At 51.5% G+C, this 17,210-nt stretch overlaps 1 protein-coding gene across 3 annotated transcripts in view; it reads left to right on the top strand.

Annotated features, from left to right (window-relative positions):
- Ddr (discoidin domain-containing receptor 2) overlaps nucleotides 1–17,210 on the top strand; it is a 283,107-nt gene that overhangs the window by 93,664 nt on the left and 172,233 nt on the right. The window lies entirely within an intron of this gene.

The following is a 17,210-nucleotide window of genomic DNA, read 5'->3' as shown; positions in this document are numbered from 1 at the left end:
TAGAGAGAGATATGTATGGTAACGGTTGCTCATACATTGGGTCAAAAATGAAACGCGATCAAAACTGAGGGCGGCCAGTGGCATCAAGGCCACATGATGTCTCTGTAGACATAGCTCTTTATAGGAGCCGATGCATGTCCCGTTGGAGAATAGCGTAATGACGTGGGCTCTGCGAGTTGCTTCGTGCCATTTTTGCTGACCACGCATTGATTAACGCATGTGCCGTAGAGACCTTCCATGCGTCTTGCTCGCATGTTAGCTCGCATCGGCGCAGGCCGGTGAGCGCAGACACGAGCGCGCCCAGTTGTCCGAGCACCGGCGACGGTGACGTCGCCTTGCGCGCGTCATCGTACAGACAGGCTGGCCCGCCCTGGCGGGGCTACCATCCCAGGGCGGTGCGGAGGGCGTCGTTTAGGGCCCGGCGCGTAGGTGCGCAAACCTGACGCTCGTGTATTTGCCGCCGCTGCTCTAGGGTGGGGTTGCGGAGCATGGGAAACCGCATGGTGCTCGCGCCGGGTAGGAATGACATCAGGCGCACTCGGGGGCAGCCTGCCTCGGGGCCGCCACAGGCGGAGGGGAAGAGACGAGCGCGGAAGAGGGGGCCGGGCGGTGGTCGGTGGTGAAAATGCTCGGCAGCACACACGCCAGGGGCCAGCTGAAATGAACCTGGCCGGCTCCGCGCGGCGCCGGGCGTGTCATCGGTGGCAGCCGCAGGGAGGAGAAGGCGGGGCGCTGCCGCTGAGATATGGAATCGGTTTCCAGGTCGTCAGCTTCTGCACCTGGGGGTCTCGCGCGCAGCGTGCGAGAGCGCCGCCGCCTCTTCCCGCGCTCCCGTTGATCACGCGGGGCGCGTGGGCCGTGTTCGCCCGTCAGCGACCGTTACCCTCCTGCTGGCAAATCTCGGCCTCGAGATTTTGCTTCTCTGTTTATCTTCAACTTCGCTCCCTTTTCGCGCTGGTAAACGAGGACGTTTTCGGTCGTTACAGGCGGCGAAGATGCCCCGTTCCATATATTTTGTGTACCCGTCAGCATTCTTGTTATTCGTTGCTTTTTTGGAGCTGAACGTCAAAGAATTCAACCCCTACTTCTCTCCCACGTTTCTTTTTTCTTTCTTTTTTTCTCTCTTTTCGTACAAACTATTATTCTTAGCTTTTCTATCCCAACAGTCTTTTCAACAAGCCTGCAGCGTCTAAGTGGACGTAGCCAGACCGTAATGCATCGTGGACCCTTGCGCTCATTGATCTAGAGGATACAGTAGTAAGAACCCAATATAACGAGTAATTATTCCCCTCACGCGGCGCACTGCGCATGAACGTAATCAGCTCATCCGTCACGCTTTGCCGCTGCGCCAATTTTTGCATTACATCGGTCTCGAGACGGCAGCAGGTCAGGCAGTGGCGCAACTTCCTTCTAGAAGGCGCGGTGCATTTAGTTCAACTGATCGCCGTTTTGACGCGGTGCACCGTGTTCAGTGCACACGTGGCCGCTTGAATGACAAACTTGCGTTAGCAATAATCATATCACGTCTCGCCAAGTACGTGCTCCCCGTTCTGCCAACGTTCGTGAGGGAGGAGAGAAATATTGTAAGGAGCAAAAAAAAAAAAACTGCAGATAGAGCGCATAAAAACCAAGCTGCAAGCGGAGCGCCGCGCGTGATGGCCGCTAACGACGGGCGATCGGCGGTAATCACCGCTCGCGCCACGACAACCGCGCCTCGTTTCCTTGTCGGCAGCCGCGGAGCTGGGATTCGCCCGATGGCGGCCGACCACAGATTGAGCGGAACCACCGACGGAGGAAGCAAAATAAAATACCCGCCGCCGTGGCGAGCGAAATGACCTCCCAGACGCGAGCGCAGGCGGGCGCTCCACAGACAGGACGCGTATTTCAGCAGGTCGTCGTCAGACGCGGGACCGAAGATGACGCTGGTGCGGCTGCAGCCCCGTTACACGACGCGCGCTGCGGCGCCGAGAGAAACGTGGGGAACGCGAGTCATCGCCGCGCCTGTTTGTTTTACACGCCTCACCCGCCCGCGCACTGCTCGCAAAACATCTATTTTCTCGCGTTTCAACATCGCAGTTCATCGCGCGGGACTTGTGCCCGCTCCGCGCGCCTATCGCTCTTCAAGCTCCACTCTCTCTCTCTCTCTTTTGCGTATGAGGAGAGGAAGGCTCTTTTTATTTTCTTTTTGGTTTTGGTCAACCTCCATGTCTTTTCTCTCCCATTTCTCTTACTGTCTCTCTTTCTTGGCTCATTTCTGTCATCGAATGGCTTCCTTGCCTGTCTTCTGGCTGTTTTTCTGTGCCCCCGAAGACCGGTACTCGAAATTAATTCTGCTTTCGCTAACACTTTAAAAATGGAGACGTCTTGCTAACTCGCTGCAGCGATCATGTCACGCACCTTTCGAGACTAACGCCGCTTGAAACGTGTTACACCCGACGACAAGTGCAGATGATAAACACATAACTACAGCGCGAGGGGAAGAGGGAGCAAGCTGTCCGGCCCGACCTCATCAGAATGATGAAAGGCAGCACGCTGTTGTCCATAATAGCGGCATGGGAAATTCGAAATTCAGAGTCGGTTGTTTGAAACATTGAAATGAAATGCGAGGGCTGCCTTCGCCCGCCCGAACATTTGCGCAGTCCATCATGTGTGTGTGCGTGTGTGTGTGTTGTGTGTGTGTGTGTGTGTGTGCGCGCGCGCATGCGCGTGCCCACAAATTTGCTGCGCTACTGCGATCTGTGCATACTGTGGACAGATACCGCGCGCCAGAGAACAATTATAACGCGCCGTACGCCTGCTGCCAATTTGAAGGTACTCGTATGAGCCATTCTCCGCAAAGTAAGCGTCAGCGCAAAACTCGATAAAGACTGCACCAGGCTCGTCTAGACGAAAATGCCCTGCGGTGATGGAGGTCGGCAATGCGCGTCTCCACAGCCTGCACTTACCACGCGCACCACGATGAGCGCAGAAACTAAACTCTGCGCGCCCGCCCTTGGTATAAATCTGCGTTTCCCGCTTCGCTGGGATTCGTCATGTGCGAGCCACGAGCGCCGTCGCATCCGTCGTTTGCGAAATCCAAGCCTTTTTCACGCGGACGCTGATTACCTTGGCGGAGAAAAAGTAATAATGCTGCAGGAAGCGAAACCTTATTGTTTCGGAGCTTAAGCCATCGCGACGGGCGGGGATTTCGAGGGATTTGGCTCGTTGCATCTCGCAGTGATTGCCCGCTTTGCAAGTTTGTTGCCCGTGTTCTTTATTCGTCACAGCTTCCCGACGCCCCCCCCCCCCCCCCCCCCCCGCCACTTCCCCCTTTTCCGGACGCTTTGGCGGCAGACATTGTTTCAAGCAGCCACGCTGCAAACATTCTCCGCCTTTTGACGTTTCTTTATATATTTGCTCATTATTATCTTTCTTTTTTGTGCAAACTGAAGCCGTGGCTGGGATGGCAAAAGAGGCGGCTTACCTTTTATTTCTCGCAATTTAATCGTGTTGCACCTCCTGCGTTTGTTCAAAGCTGCTTCTAAACTTTTCAGACAAAGACCCTTACAAATGTGGGTGTTCATTCTGACTTGTTATATCGTCGTCCGTGTTAGCTGAGCAGGCTGAGGTCATTTATTTGGCAATGTAGTAAGCGTTCTTTCATGTTTTGAAACTAAAGTGGCAGCAAAATCATCTCATTAATCTTGTAAAAACTACAATCCATGGCCGCGCAAGAAAAGTTTGCTTGACGGAACAAAGGCTTCTTATTATGGAGCGCGACATGATTGAACGCCCCGAGTCAGGCAATGTTAAGAATGTTGCCTAACGATTGCACACGAGTGCTCATTAGTCGCTAGCTTTGTTAGCTTGTCTCCTAATTCGCTTGCGTGTTGCACAGTGCACAGTCATTGCGACATAGCGTGCTCTTGCCCACCACCAAGCAGGCAAATTCATTTGCCCGCAGTTCTTTTATTGGCGCACCGACGAGGCTTTATATCATCATGAAAAGCATCGTCGGTGCGCCGAAAGAAGGATCCTGCAACGAACTTATGGCGGGAACTGGGCTAGTTAGATTGTTGATAACATGCATTTTCAGCGCTTGGGAAGAAACAGAAACATTCAGAGTAAAAGAGCGCATCCTAGAATAAGGTATGAAACCGGTTCAAACGCTTTTTTTTTTTTCTGCACCGTTCCTGAAGCAGAGCGCATGCTAAACAGGCGACTTATTAATTCCGAAAATCACTTAGTTTTTAGTCATACCTATAGCAGCTACATTCGCACTATAGGCAGCGAGTTGGCTAGCACTGTCTGGAACCGCACGAGAAAAGTGCTGTCGAAGGCCCAGCAACACCCGTGTATGTACCAACAATCATTTGGAAACATATCGCTCATGGCCTATCAGTTGGGCTACAATTAATTCGTCACAGTGAAATAAATGTTGAAAACATGGCGGGCGCTTAGAATCAAAATGAAAGCCACTTTTTGCTTTGCTGCATGTGTTTTGCTGTCTTCTTCAAGGCCCTTTATATATACTCGCAAAGCATGAATATATACTCTCTCTCTCTCTCTCTCTCTCTCTCTATATATATATATATATATATATATATATATATATATATATATATATATATATATATATATATATATACACACTTTAAACTTTATACTAATATTAATATATACCTTGTACTCGCAAAGCTTCTTTGTCTTGCATTAACGGCACCACCAATTTCGGGCGACATAGGTACTAATAATTATGACTATGTCGGAACTTTATGCGTTCCTAAGTCTCGTTGCGCGCGCCAGTGGGACGCGTGGCCATGGATATGCGGGACATGTATAAGTGCTCTTTGCTGATGGCAGTAGAGGATAATGAGCAGGCACGGAACAACCTGGCGTGACTAAACCACGCCGAAAGCTCCCTAGTAAACCTAACTACTTCCAAGGAAAAAAAAAAATGTAGCGGCAATTTTGAGGCCCGCACCGAGTTCGAGCATTTCGCAAGTAAACTTAACACTTAACTTAAAAAGAAAAGAAGACGGTGTAGAGATTCACAGCGCATGCTGCAGCGTGTACACGTAAAAAAGAAAATCTTCAAGACCTCGACGTCCCATCGTGGGAGGCCTATAGGCCCAGCCGACTGAACTGCTGGTGCTCATTAAAGTTCACTCTCTCTCTCTCTCTGGGCAGCAAAATGCGGCTACGTACTGTATGTGAACGCTTTGCGGCCCCGTTTCGTTCCCGAAAGCTGTCGCAGTAACGCACACATTGGCCAACATCTCGACCAACACGGTAGGAAGCATGTTGATCAATTCTTCGGAGACATGTTCCCTAGTGTTAATAGGCCCTTGCAAGACACGAGACGCGACATGCGAACGCGCCCCCATCTGTCGCAAGTCTCAATTTACGATTTCTTAATTATTTCGGCGCAGTTCTTCTTAGTAATGCCAACTTTTTATAACGATGTAAGCGAGGCGCGTTCCTATCTGGATTGTTCGCTCGTGTCGGTTTGATTCCTTCCCGTTGATTATCATCATCGTAACTATATATATGCGATTTCGTGGTCTCGACCATTGAACTCCGCGACATGTCTAATGTGCTGGCGCTGCTCGGAGGAGCGTCCGGCACAGCCCAGACGGCGGGGTGCGCCCGCAGTCGAGAGCCGAGATCGCGCGGCATCGCATCCGGCACGGATGCAATGCCCGGGTTGCGCCCCGTGCCAAACAGGGCGCCGCTCAGACAGCGCCGACCGCAGCGCAGACCGGGCGATTCGAGCAAACAACGCGTCATGCTTGTGCACTACCACCTTATAGTATACACATACTATAGTCAGGCGCGCTTGCTCACCCGCGATTTTACCCGCTCGCACGGACGTCCGCCCAACCCGTTTGGGCACGAGCGCGGCGCGGCCACACACGCCCGTGCGCATACGCTGTGCCCACCGCGGGGTCATGCGCGTCTCCGCTGCTCGCCCCTTCGGAAGCCTGCCCTCCCGCTGACAGTTGTGCATCACGCCGGTGCTCGTTTTCCATCTCGCTCTGGGGGCGTTCGCGCGGGAGAGTGGCCGCCTCGTCCATCGTCTCCCCGACACGCTCGGAGCGCTACGGTCCCCGGGGGCGTGCGGCGGCCCACGCGCCGCGGGCTGGCCGCGGCGTGGTGCCATAAACGCCGCGAGCGCGGGACGACGCCAGTTTGCCCAGTCGCCATGGGTACACCAGCGCGCCCGCTTGTGTGTACGGCCCTTGACAACAGCCCTGCGCATTTTCTCTCGTGTTGTAAAAGCGGAGAAGCCTTTTAGCGCCCTGCATCATGGTGTCGTCACCCCCTGCAACACCGCCCCCACCCCCCCCCTCTATGTTTTTGTTTTGTTTTGTTATCGCTTTGTCGTTATTGCCTGGCTGGTTGGGGAATTGGGGATGCGCGCCGCTCGCTGTTTTCCTACGGCGCCTTTGACCTTGCACTCCCCCCATATACGCCTGACACATCAACACAAGTCCGCTGTGTTGCGCAGAATAAAGAAGGCAGAGATGATAAAATCCGGGCTATTTAAAAGGCACCGAATGGAAGAGGCACAACGTGCTCTCTGGAATGAACGCGCAGAGAGGGTGCTGGGGCCGGGCACGGTCGCAACGCGCATGCGATCTAGGGGCGATTTCTTTCTCTTTTTTTTAATAGTGTTGCCAACAGCTTCGTACTATGTACGTGGCGCAGTGTATAAAGCGATGACAAACGTTCGAAGGTACCTTAACATAGCATTCGGAGAAGATAGCAACCCCAGGGAAAACACGGCACGTTCAAGAACCGAAAGGTTTGGCATAGAAATGAGTAATCGGTACACTATTACAATACAATATTACGTTGCAGGGTAGCAATCGAGAAGCCAAAATTAAGTTTGTGTGTCATTTCTAAGCCGGCGGATTCAAACCAATGACATGAGGGCTTGCGCTGGTGCCTGCTTATGCAATGGCCCGTGCGAAGCATTCGTTCACCACCAAATTAAGTACTATTTAGCATCTACACTCCAGGGACCGAATTTACAAAGGTTTTTGTTCGTATATGTTCTCTCACACAGGCCGGCCGCCTTCATTAATAATATGCCCAGCATCGGGATTGGCTGGAATTTTCCCTTACGAACAATTCTATAGCATAAGAGCGTTTTGCGAATAGGGGCCGAGAACTGTAATCAAGTATATACGCTCGATGCAGCCACAACAAAATTCGCCTCTTTATGAGAAAACATGCTCAGTAAGCTTATCTAGATAAAGTGCACTCCACTGGGACGACAGATTGCATAGCGTTAAATGTGTGTATTTGTATCGGCACCACGGGGTCGACATCACAAAGCTCCTCGTTCTTAAGGCTGCTTGACATTGGCCAGCCGCCTTCACTGATAAAAATGTTGAGCGTTCTGCATGGCGTAAGAGGCTTTTGTGAACAGATGCCGAGGTATATCGGAACACTGCTGATACTTCGATTATGCCCAAGGAAGAGTGAAAACGAGGAACAGTTGTGCTTTTGGTGACCACGTAATGTGCGCGCGCGTCACGATTTCTTCCTTGTCACTCATTTGGCCATGTTCCACTGCAGTGGCGCAGGGGGCTAATTGTGATCTGTTGGGCACCACGGCACCGAGTGTGGATTCCCAGCCGCGGTTGGCTTGGATCTCGATGTGACGCGGACTGCAACAAAAACGCTCGTGGATCGAAATGCGGCCCACGCGCCCTGCGGGTGCGCGTGAAAGAACAGCCAGGCTTAGTCAAGGTTATAATGTGGGGGTGGCTTGCACGAACACGTAATAACGAGTAATAGTACTTAAGAACGCGTTCTTAAATTCGTTATTACTTTCGTTGTTAAATGCTCGTGCAACCCGCCCCCGGAGCTCTGCATTGCGCCGTCTCTCATAGTGTCTGTATTGCTTTGGAGCATGAACGCTCTATCGATCCAATCAATTGATGGTCTTTCTTCTGTCGTGGGGTGTGTAAACCTGCGGCACTACATTCTCAGACCGGTAACTAAAAGCAAGGAAGATAGTTCGCCCACAAAAAGCTATTGCAGGGCCCTTTTACGGCGTATGAGTCGATATAAGTGCACGCTCTTGCCATCTGCTTTCCACTGCGATAGATGGTGATCATTAAAGCGAATGCGCGTATACAAATTTACGGTGCCGTTAATTAAAAAGCCACCAACATCGACTGGTGCCGTTCAAAAGCTCCAACGCGACCCTTACTGCTGCTGCTGGTAAGCTCCACAACCCTGTGAAAACGGTGGCCATTGAGGTGAGGTATATATATACACATATAAGCCTAATTTTATAATGTTGGAACCTAACTAGAGCACACAACTGGGCCTTTCTGTCCTCAAGTCCAGCCTTTCGCGCAGTCTTCCGAACTCTGGTTACATAAATGAGGAAAACTTTCGAAGCAGGTGCGTTCAAAGGCAAGCGAATTTACTTTCGCCATCGTTCACACAAATCTGCCAGTATACGTTAAACCACTGTTTGAACGCACGGACTGTGCCACGTTTTCGTTTTATGTGTTGACCATCTGTGTAATAAAGTATAAACCACGATACTGGACCACGCGCCCTTAATTCCTCCTTAATTAAGCTGCTCTTTAGCTCGAGTGCGCTGGCTCGTTTTAATTTTATTAGCCAGCGCTATTCCTTTTCGGAACGTATAGAATCAAAACCGGCACACACGGGAAGGCGTAGACATAAGGTCTTGCAAGCGACCAGGCCGGCTCACTGACGTCCAAACAAAGACAGTCGCAAAAGAGAAAAAGTGAAGAGCAAAATAGAAGCACTGCTGCACTCGGTGCATCATGAGCTGCAGTCTAGAACGAGGCGAGAAAACTTAGTGCGCAATTAATTATTCCTCTCCATATTCCGTTCGTAAAAACATTGGGGGGGGGGGGGAGGAAATAGTGGGAGTGAAAAGTTGAAGACGCCGAAAATCTACAAGGAGGATTTGTTCCTTACAGTTTGATGTTTCTCGCTTCTCTCGCAGTTTTCCTTCCTTCTTTCGTTATTCCCTCCTTTATGCATACTTTTCTGCGGGACATGCCGCTTCATTAGTTTTTCTATCGTCTCCGGCTCGTTTATTCTGGCAGTGCGCGGCTGCACAGCGCTGGCGGCCGGCCTCCGACAGGCGCCGTTTCGTTTTACTTTCTTTGTTTTAGAGCTTTCTACCACCTCGAGCCACGGGAAAGGTTCCCCGTTCTTATTTTCCTTTGTTTCCATGTTACTTTTTCCACTTCATTTTTTTTTACTCTGTTTCTCGCGTGAAGTAAGCGCACGCGGCCACTCGGAACTCTCCCACACCCACACATTCATGCACATACATGATCGAGACTCGTCCACGGGCTGCCAGCTCTCCAGACCGCGCCGCCCTTCGCCGCCACCGCCATCCCGCGCGTTGGGGCTTTCTCGCAGCCCAGTGCCGTGTGCCCGGGCGGCGGAGTGTTTCGTTGCCACGGGCTATCGGCTGCGTTGTCGTCGTCGTCGGCTTGCGGCGTGTGTCGGGGGCGAGGAACCGCCATAAATCAGGCGCCGCGCTGCAGTGCGAAAACCGGGACGCGCGCCGCGGAATTTCGTCCGTTTCCTTCCTCGATAGGCGAAGCCGTAATTTGTCTCGTAAAGAAGTCAAGCCGAGGAAAAAGAGTCGCCGCCGCCAATAATTGCAGGCGCGCGCCGCACTTCGCGCCGATTCGTCCACCGACAATCTCCACGTGTTGGGAGCGCCGCTTTCGTGCCTCGTGGGAGGAGAAACCCGGAGAGGAGAATCCGAGAAGATGGGGGGGCGAAGGGCTAGTATTTGGAGGCTCGGAGCTTTGTACACGCTGACAATTGGTCGCCTCTGCCCGAATGCACGAGGCGTTTCTTCATCGCCAGCATCCATCTGAAGCCGCAAACGTTATCACGCGGTGCATTAAACCTAACCTCTGGGTTCCCTCTTCTTTGACCGCGAAGACGCGTTTAATCTCTCTCTCTCTCTCTCCTTCATACACACATATAGAGAGAGGGGGTGAGAGAGAGAGGAGTGAGGGAGGGAGGGAAAGGGAGAGATGCGTCTAGCCAAGGCCACCTACGGCTCAGCAGTAGGCCTCGAGCTCCACCACTGGAAAAGCAGGCGCCACCATCGGCGTGACGTGCTAGGAGGGATCACGAGGACATAGCGGCCGCGTCGGCTGCTTCGGGCGCGCCGAAGCGAGATGAAAACGAGTTTAAATTCCCTCGTACGCTGCGGTCCTCATTTAGTGGCGAAATTTTCCCGCTTCGAGTGTCTCCTTTACAACGCTTGAAAGCACTACAATAGGTTGTGGCTGCCTTTGAAGGCCGGACGCACGTAACTGAGGCCGGTGTCAGCCTTATTCAGAAGTAGCCGCAGGACAAAAAGCTACGTGAAGCTTGGCTCGCGAAACATAAGACCGGCAAACAGTCATCGGCTACAACTCGGGTATGCAGCAAGCACAGACGCGCGGAAGATTTCTGCTACGGCGCCCGGTCTGCGATGTTCTGAAAACGCGCACTGAAACGCTCGCCCGAGTCCGCTGCCCGACTAATTAATGTCATGATGGTTTGGTCTATGAACTTGTCGATGCTATAGATACTGGCAAGTTCAGTGGAGTGGAAAGGCAGCGGTAAGAAGCACATTTAAAAGAAGCATGGCATATGGTCATGTTTGTGTTATGAATTAATGCACTGGATTACAAAAAAAATGGCTGTGGCTTAAGCCCAGGATGCGAAGCATACTAGCCTTTATTTTAGTTGTTGAACCACTGTTTAGCTTGGTGAACTGCTGTTGCTTGGCTATATTTGGTTCGGCTAGACGAAGAAACAACTCATGCGTTACTCTGCTTCGCCTTGGACGCCCCGCATTGGACGCGGTGAGCGTCGAGCAACGCAGCGTTCGGCGCGGCAACGAAATGTGCGCCTGAGCAAGCGACGCACGCCTGAACCTTAGAAACAGCTCGTTTCTAAGGCAACACCGCATTCACTAGAGGCGCTTTTGTACCGCTTTGAAGCATCGTACTCGTGGCTCAGTGGTAGCGTCTCCGTCTCACACTCCGGAGACCCTGGTTCGATTCCCACCCAGCCCATCTTGCAAGAGTTGAGCCAAAGCCACTTCTCCTCTGTCGTGACGTCACGGTGTCACGTGGTATTCAAGGCGACACCGCCGCGCCTGAGGAGCTGGGTTGAGCTCTCGTAATATGCTTCGCATAAAAGGAGCAGCGGGAAATTGCACGCTGAGAACACCGATAAACATACAGTGCGACGCAACTCGAGAAATAGTATTGAAAAGTGAAAGAATTTAGAAGAAAAAAAAGATTGAATCGTCGCGACGGCACATCACAGTCCCCGTAGGCGTCGAAGTCTCTACAATGAAATTATTTTTGAACAGCTTTGATAGCGCCCACGCAACAATGGTTGCTTGTATACTGTCAAATGCTCATATTCTGTGGCCTAAAGCTCATGGCACGGTGCGAAAACGCGCGCGCGGAGAAAGCGAAACAGTGCGCGGACAAGCATGCAGACGCGCAGTCGGTCGCTGCGAATCTGCGCGATCGCTGCATTGAGGCTTCGTTCTATTACGCTCCATTTAGTTATACAAAGGCTATAATAACATATTTCACATAGTTTGCTCTCAGCATTTACCTACCTTTCACGCAAGAAGCCGGTTTGTGAGACTCCATCACGGCGACCGCGCGCAGTGGCGTTCACTGTACGTATTCGGTAAAGAGATAGCGTCTGTAAACGATTGTGTGCTTTTAGTTTGTCCAAGATTATTATTTAGACAGTAAGAAACTTCTCTCGTTTCAAAAGTACTTACAGAAATGTCTGGGAGAGCTCGCGCGTGGTGTTTTCAGTGGGCGCTGACAGCAAAATCTATGAGGAGCGCGCCACGTGATCCCTCATACTACGCCAGCGAGGCGCTTCCGATAGGTGGCGACTCCGTAACTCCTCGCCGCCAATATAGGCAAGCACTTTATACGCATATAAGGCTTCAGATATGCGTGCAACCAATGGTGCTTGCTTTACTTTCTAAACGCTTACTATTTCCGACGAGATTGCATCGTGTCCGCCGTATTGATCTCACGGTGCGCTCATCCTCCAATTTCTCCTCAACTCTCTTCTGTTTAAAAAAGGAGACGTACGCAAAACTGTATGAGTCAACTGCCGAGTCACATTTTAAGGATAGAGCTCCCGTTGGCCGCCAGCACTGAGGAAAAGCTAATAATAGCGCAGCATAATATCAAAGTTATCCAAACCTTTAGGGGGTAATGAGAATGAATGAAACGTAATATGGAGCAACGCATGGAGCCTTCCCAGGGTGCATGCATTGCTGCATGGTGACTTGTTTTTGAGATCAGCGGTGATCTGCAATGTATCCTTCCCCCGTGTTTTCTGAAAACAATTCTGCGATATTAAGTACGCACGGTAGCTTTCCGGCGCCCATTTTCATAACAGCCTGCCTTATTTTGATCGCGTTTCACGTTCTCGTGCCGCGGCATGTATGTTAGCGAAAGTAGACGGTTTTTTTTTAGGCGTTTCGGTCGCAACGGGGGACGTGCAACAACAACAACAAGGTGAACCGTGATCATGAATTCTTTATGAACGCATTTCTGGCAGAGAAAATGCACAGCAGTCCACGCGGAAGAAAGACTGACACTATACCTTTCTTGAATAATGGACCATCTCCTTGATTACAAGAAAAAATGTGCGTGTTCTTATAGGCAGTGGTATTTGGATACATTACAACCCACTCTGCGGCTTCGGCTCCAGCTACTCACAAGAAAATGACTCTACGTGCGTTTCGCTGTTCTCAAATGCGTAGACAGCCGCCTTCTTGCGTGTCTCGCAGCTTGCCTGCTGGCACACCGCGCGCTTTTGGTGAACTCGCTGCGAGTCGTGTTCATTACACTGGAAGCCTATGTCGCTCTTGGTCCTTGAAAACGCATACACGCCTTAAAATGGTGTCTATACAACGGCTCTGGAGAACATCCGTTTTAGAGAGGGACATGCGGTGTCCCTTGACATTAGCGGAGCTGCGAACAAACTTAGTTGCGCGGACGCTTAGCAACCACGGGGTGCAACGACCTGTGGAACACTGTCGACAAAAAATAACGCTTCATTTTCAAAGACAACTTTTACAAGATCTGATCCTTTGCTGTTCTGATCTGCCCATTTATTTTTGAAGTCTCGCGGAAACAGGGACAGAAGTAGAAAAGAGGCACAGAGGGGGGGTGAAGACTAGTGTTTCAAGTTTTGTAACACGTCGTTATCAGTAGATTCAGGGCATTCCTTTCCGCAGAGCACGTAAAACTTCCACTATCATGAACGGCATGTGCACGATCATCATGTTTCTTATCACTGTGACTCGGGAATTGAACGAGAACGTTCTACTATATGGAACAACCCGTATAGATTACATGTGCGTGTTCTTTTTCTTTTCTTTTTTTTCCCCACGAAATTGAGGTTAGCCAAGCAGAATTCATTAGGGCACAAAAGCGCGGGAACTCAAGGTCCAATGGGCCGCACACGAATGCGTCTGAAGAGGAAGGAAGGAAGGAAAACGTGGAGAAGGAAGGCAGGGAGGTTAACCAGTTTAGCCTAACCGGTTTGCTACCCTACACATGGGAGCGGGATGGGGGGAATGAAAGATGGGAGGAGAGAGAGAGAGAGAGCACATAACACAGCAAACACATCGTCAGTTACAGTCCGTCACTCTTGCGCGGTACGCGACATCACTGTCACAGCCGCTTGTCCAAGCCCGTATCCTTCATAAACCGAAGTAGTCCCTTCGTCGCCTTCAGCTGCGATGTCTTCTGTCGGCGATATGTGAAAATGGTTGCAACTGACACTGGTCTATTGTCCAGGTGCGCTAGAACGGACGCCATGGACTGTCTCTGAACATTATATTCAGGACAGTCACACAGAATGTGTTCCAGCGTCTCCTCGCAAAGACAGGCATTGCAGAGAGCGTTGTCGGCCATTCCAATGCGAAACGAGTAGGATTTCGTGAAGGTATGACGAGAAATAGGTGCCGCCAACGGGGTCGTAATGAATTACTGAAACCATTGTTTGATTCAACTGGTGAACTTGAACATCTCCAACTTGGCGCTTTCGTACAACCCCACGCGCACTTCATTCCCAGACGCTATATTTTATTGCATTCAACGCATCTACATTCGTAATTAAAATTGATCAAAAGAAAAGTAAGGAAATTAGGAATCTGACAATAGATATGGTTATGTATTAGTTTCAGCTGAGATATATGGGTACTTTAGCTTCGCTGGGCCTCCTATACGCACTACACTGCAGGCAAATTGAACAAGTGGAACCGAGCGGCAGCCAGAGTGTAGTTTTTTGTCTCATCTTCTCGAAGTGACTCTTGGAGTTGCACGAGAAATACAGACATCAGGATGGCGCCCCTGGCCAGTCGCGTCACTGAACAAGTCCAGGGCTCCGGGGCGGACACGAGTGCTTCAGGAGGGGGTGATCTAGCTGCCCCGCGAAGAGCGACGGAAGCGGCAGGCACCCGCGTTGCAGCGACTTTTTTTCTTTCTTTCCCCGCCTGCAGCGTGCCCCTCCCTAGGAATGCAGCGTCGTCGGAACCCGCTGTCGTCGTAATGGTGGCTGTCACTCGTCCCCGGTACTTCTGTGACACTACCCTCGGTCTCTCGCACGCTAGGGCACGAGGAACCCCGCCATAAGCCTCCGGCGACCGAATGCGCGCCCCAGGTCTGCGCACCTCCCTGCAGCCTGTCGCCGAGTGACCGCCGCCCTGGCTTCTTTTGCCTTCTGCACCGTTTGTTTCCGAGAGCAGATGCGCGGCAGCAGCCGGCTTATAGGACGACTGTCGGACGAGAAGCTGCGGGGGCGTGGATACCGATTCTCGGGGCTCGCGTTTCGGAACTGGGTGGGATGCGACCGAGCGCGCCCTTGTCGCGGGCTTGACGAGCGCCGAGCGAGGACGAGGCTTCCTCGAGACGGAAGTGAAACGCAGGAAGAGAGGCCGTTGTTTCCTCCATCGGGGCGAAAGCTTTCTCACGTTCTGCTTCCTTTCTTGCCTCACGCGCATCTCGCACGGCTCGAGCCTAATGACGAGTTCGTGTCGTGCAGCCGTCAGAGATGAAGCCGGTCACCGACTAATGTGTATATATATAGGTGCCACTAGTGATGAACGGTGTGCCGGTGACTAAATGCGCGTTCGCACGTCCCTCAGCTCGCTTTGCGAAATAGTAGGTATACTTGGGCTTGGTTGATATGCCATAATTCACTGAGCAACGCAGAAAGGAAAGAACAAAGGCCGAGAGGACGACGCACAGGGCTGTGTGTCATCACCTCTGCGTTTGCGCTGTCTTTTCCGCGCTGTACAGGGAATTATTTTGCGAGGATCTCACAGCCGTGAAAGTTCGCATAAAATCGCAGCTATACTCAGATGTTCCTTTATACGGCATTGCACTGTCCTAATGATTTCTGCGGCGGCTGCCACATTATTTGCCGTCGCAGCCGCGGTCGCATGTCCCCTGCTTTTGCGTGTGCGTAAACAATAGTATACACATTAAGTGGCAACATGCTGTTTGTATTCGCTTTTTTTTAATTATTGTTGAAACGTATATACGGGGCACTCAGTACAAGAAGCAGCATGGATTGTCTGTTCCATCGCTCGCATCCTCAATAGAGAGACAGAGATAGAGAGAGAGAGAGAGAGAGAGAGAGATACAGAGAGAAGGAGAGAGGGAGGGAAAGGGAGAAGGTGGGGAGGTTAACCAAAGGGGAAGATCCGTTTTGCTACCCTGCGCTGGGGAGAGAGGGGAGGTAAAGTGGAAGGAAAGTAGAGATAAAGAAAGCGAGCCCAGATACGCAACCACAGTCGGTCACTGGCGCCGCATACAATCACCGCACCACACAGTACCGTTTGCAGCACTGTAAACATCAGTTAAGGCTACAGCCGCTTGGGCAAGTCTGTTGTCTTTAATAACTGCAACAGAGCCGTCGTCGACCTCCGCTGCAGTGGCTTGTGGTGTCGGCATTCTAAAATGGTTTCCTCTGTTAAAGGTATTTAGATCAAGGGCGCTATATATCGCGATTGCGAGCGATCGTCTCTGTAAATTCTAGCGAGGGCAGTCACAGAGAAGGTGTTGAAGAATCTCCTCGCCATATTCGACAAAGCAGGGTAGCTTCGCGTCGAGAGAGTTCAGCTGGGATGCGAAGGCAGAGAGAAGAGAAGAGGTGGTGCAGCCGGTTTCTTTGACAACTTCGCGTGTTCCACACGGAGAACGGGATATCCCGGGTGAGCATTCGAAGTTTTCTAGCGGCATCTGTCCATGATAACCGAATCGACTCCTCTTTGCCGCCTTGAAGAGCCGACCGAGCAGCGTCATCGGTGTGCTCGTTACCTATGGCGCCGCAGTGACTTGGAAGCCACTGAAATGTCACGTGGTGTCCTTTCTCAGCCTAAATAAAATGCTTTCTATGAGAGCATACCTAACACGGAATACCTAACCACCTGGCGGCGTGATTTCGGTCCGGTTTTCAAGCTGCGCGACTTTTGCGTGCGTGACCGGCACAGGCTTGATGTGTATTGCCCTAGAATGGCAGCAGGAAACGAAACGTAACGTGACGGCCATTCACCAGGTAGGGGTAGGACAGAGACTCAACTGTGCACGATACACCCGCGCTGTCCTCACCGACACGCTTCAGCGCATCGCGTCATGCATGGCAGAGGATGTCGTAACTCGCCGTCAGCGTCGCACTTGGAGCCTCTTTTTGAGGTTCATCGATTGTAACAGCGTCAAGCACAGTCGCTGGACTGGCAAAGATATGAGTGGCGTGACGGCAGGCAATTTATGCTGTATTGCCAACACTATGCGCCGACGGAGATGTAGAGCTACGTACTTTATTTGCCGAAACCTCACTTTCTTTTCTTTTTTTTCTACAGCGGTGGCAGCATATCGGCTATCGGGCATAGTGAGCGCAGGGCCAAAAAACGGGCACGTTAAACCTACTGCCACCGCTGGCTGTCCTAATGCAGTCCTTGCGATACGTCACGCTATACACAGCTATAGCCTGATAGACGGCTCACCTGTATCCCAGGGCGACGTCGTTTCGAAGGAAGCACAATGCATACACTCTAAGAAGAAAAGGAGGAAATGGGGTATCGAGGTTACTCCTTTAGGGGAGCAACTGAACTGCCACAGCCATTCCTCCCTTTAGGGGGTAAGTGCGAG

This window comes from Dermacentor albipictus, chromosome 1 (assembly GCF_038994185.2).
Source record: "Dermacentor albipictus isolate Rhodes 1998 colony chromosome 1, USDA_Dalb.pri_finalv2, whole genome shotgun sequence".
Classification (NCBI taxonomy): Eukaryota; Metazoa; Arthropoda; class Arachnida; order Ixodida; family Ixodidae; genus Dermacentor; species Dermacentor albipictus.
This window is presented reverse-complemented; position numbering and strand designations above follow the sequence as displayed.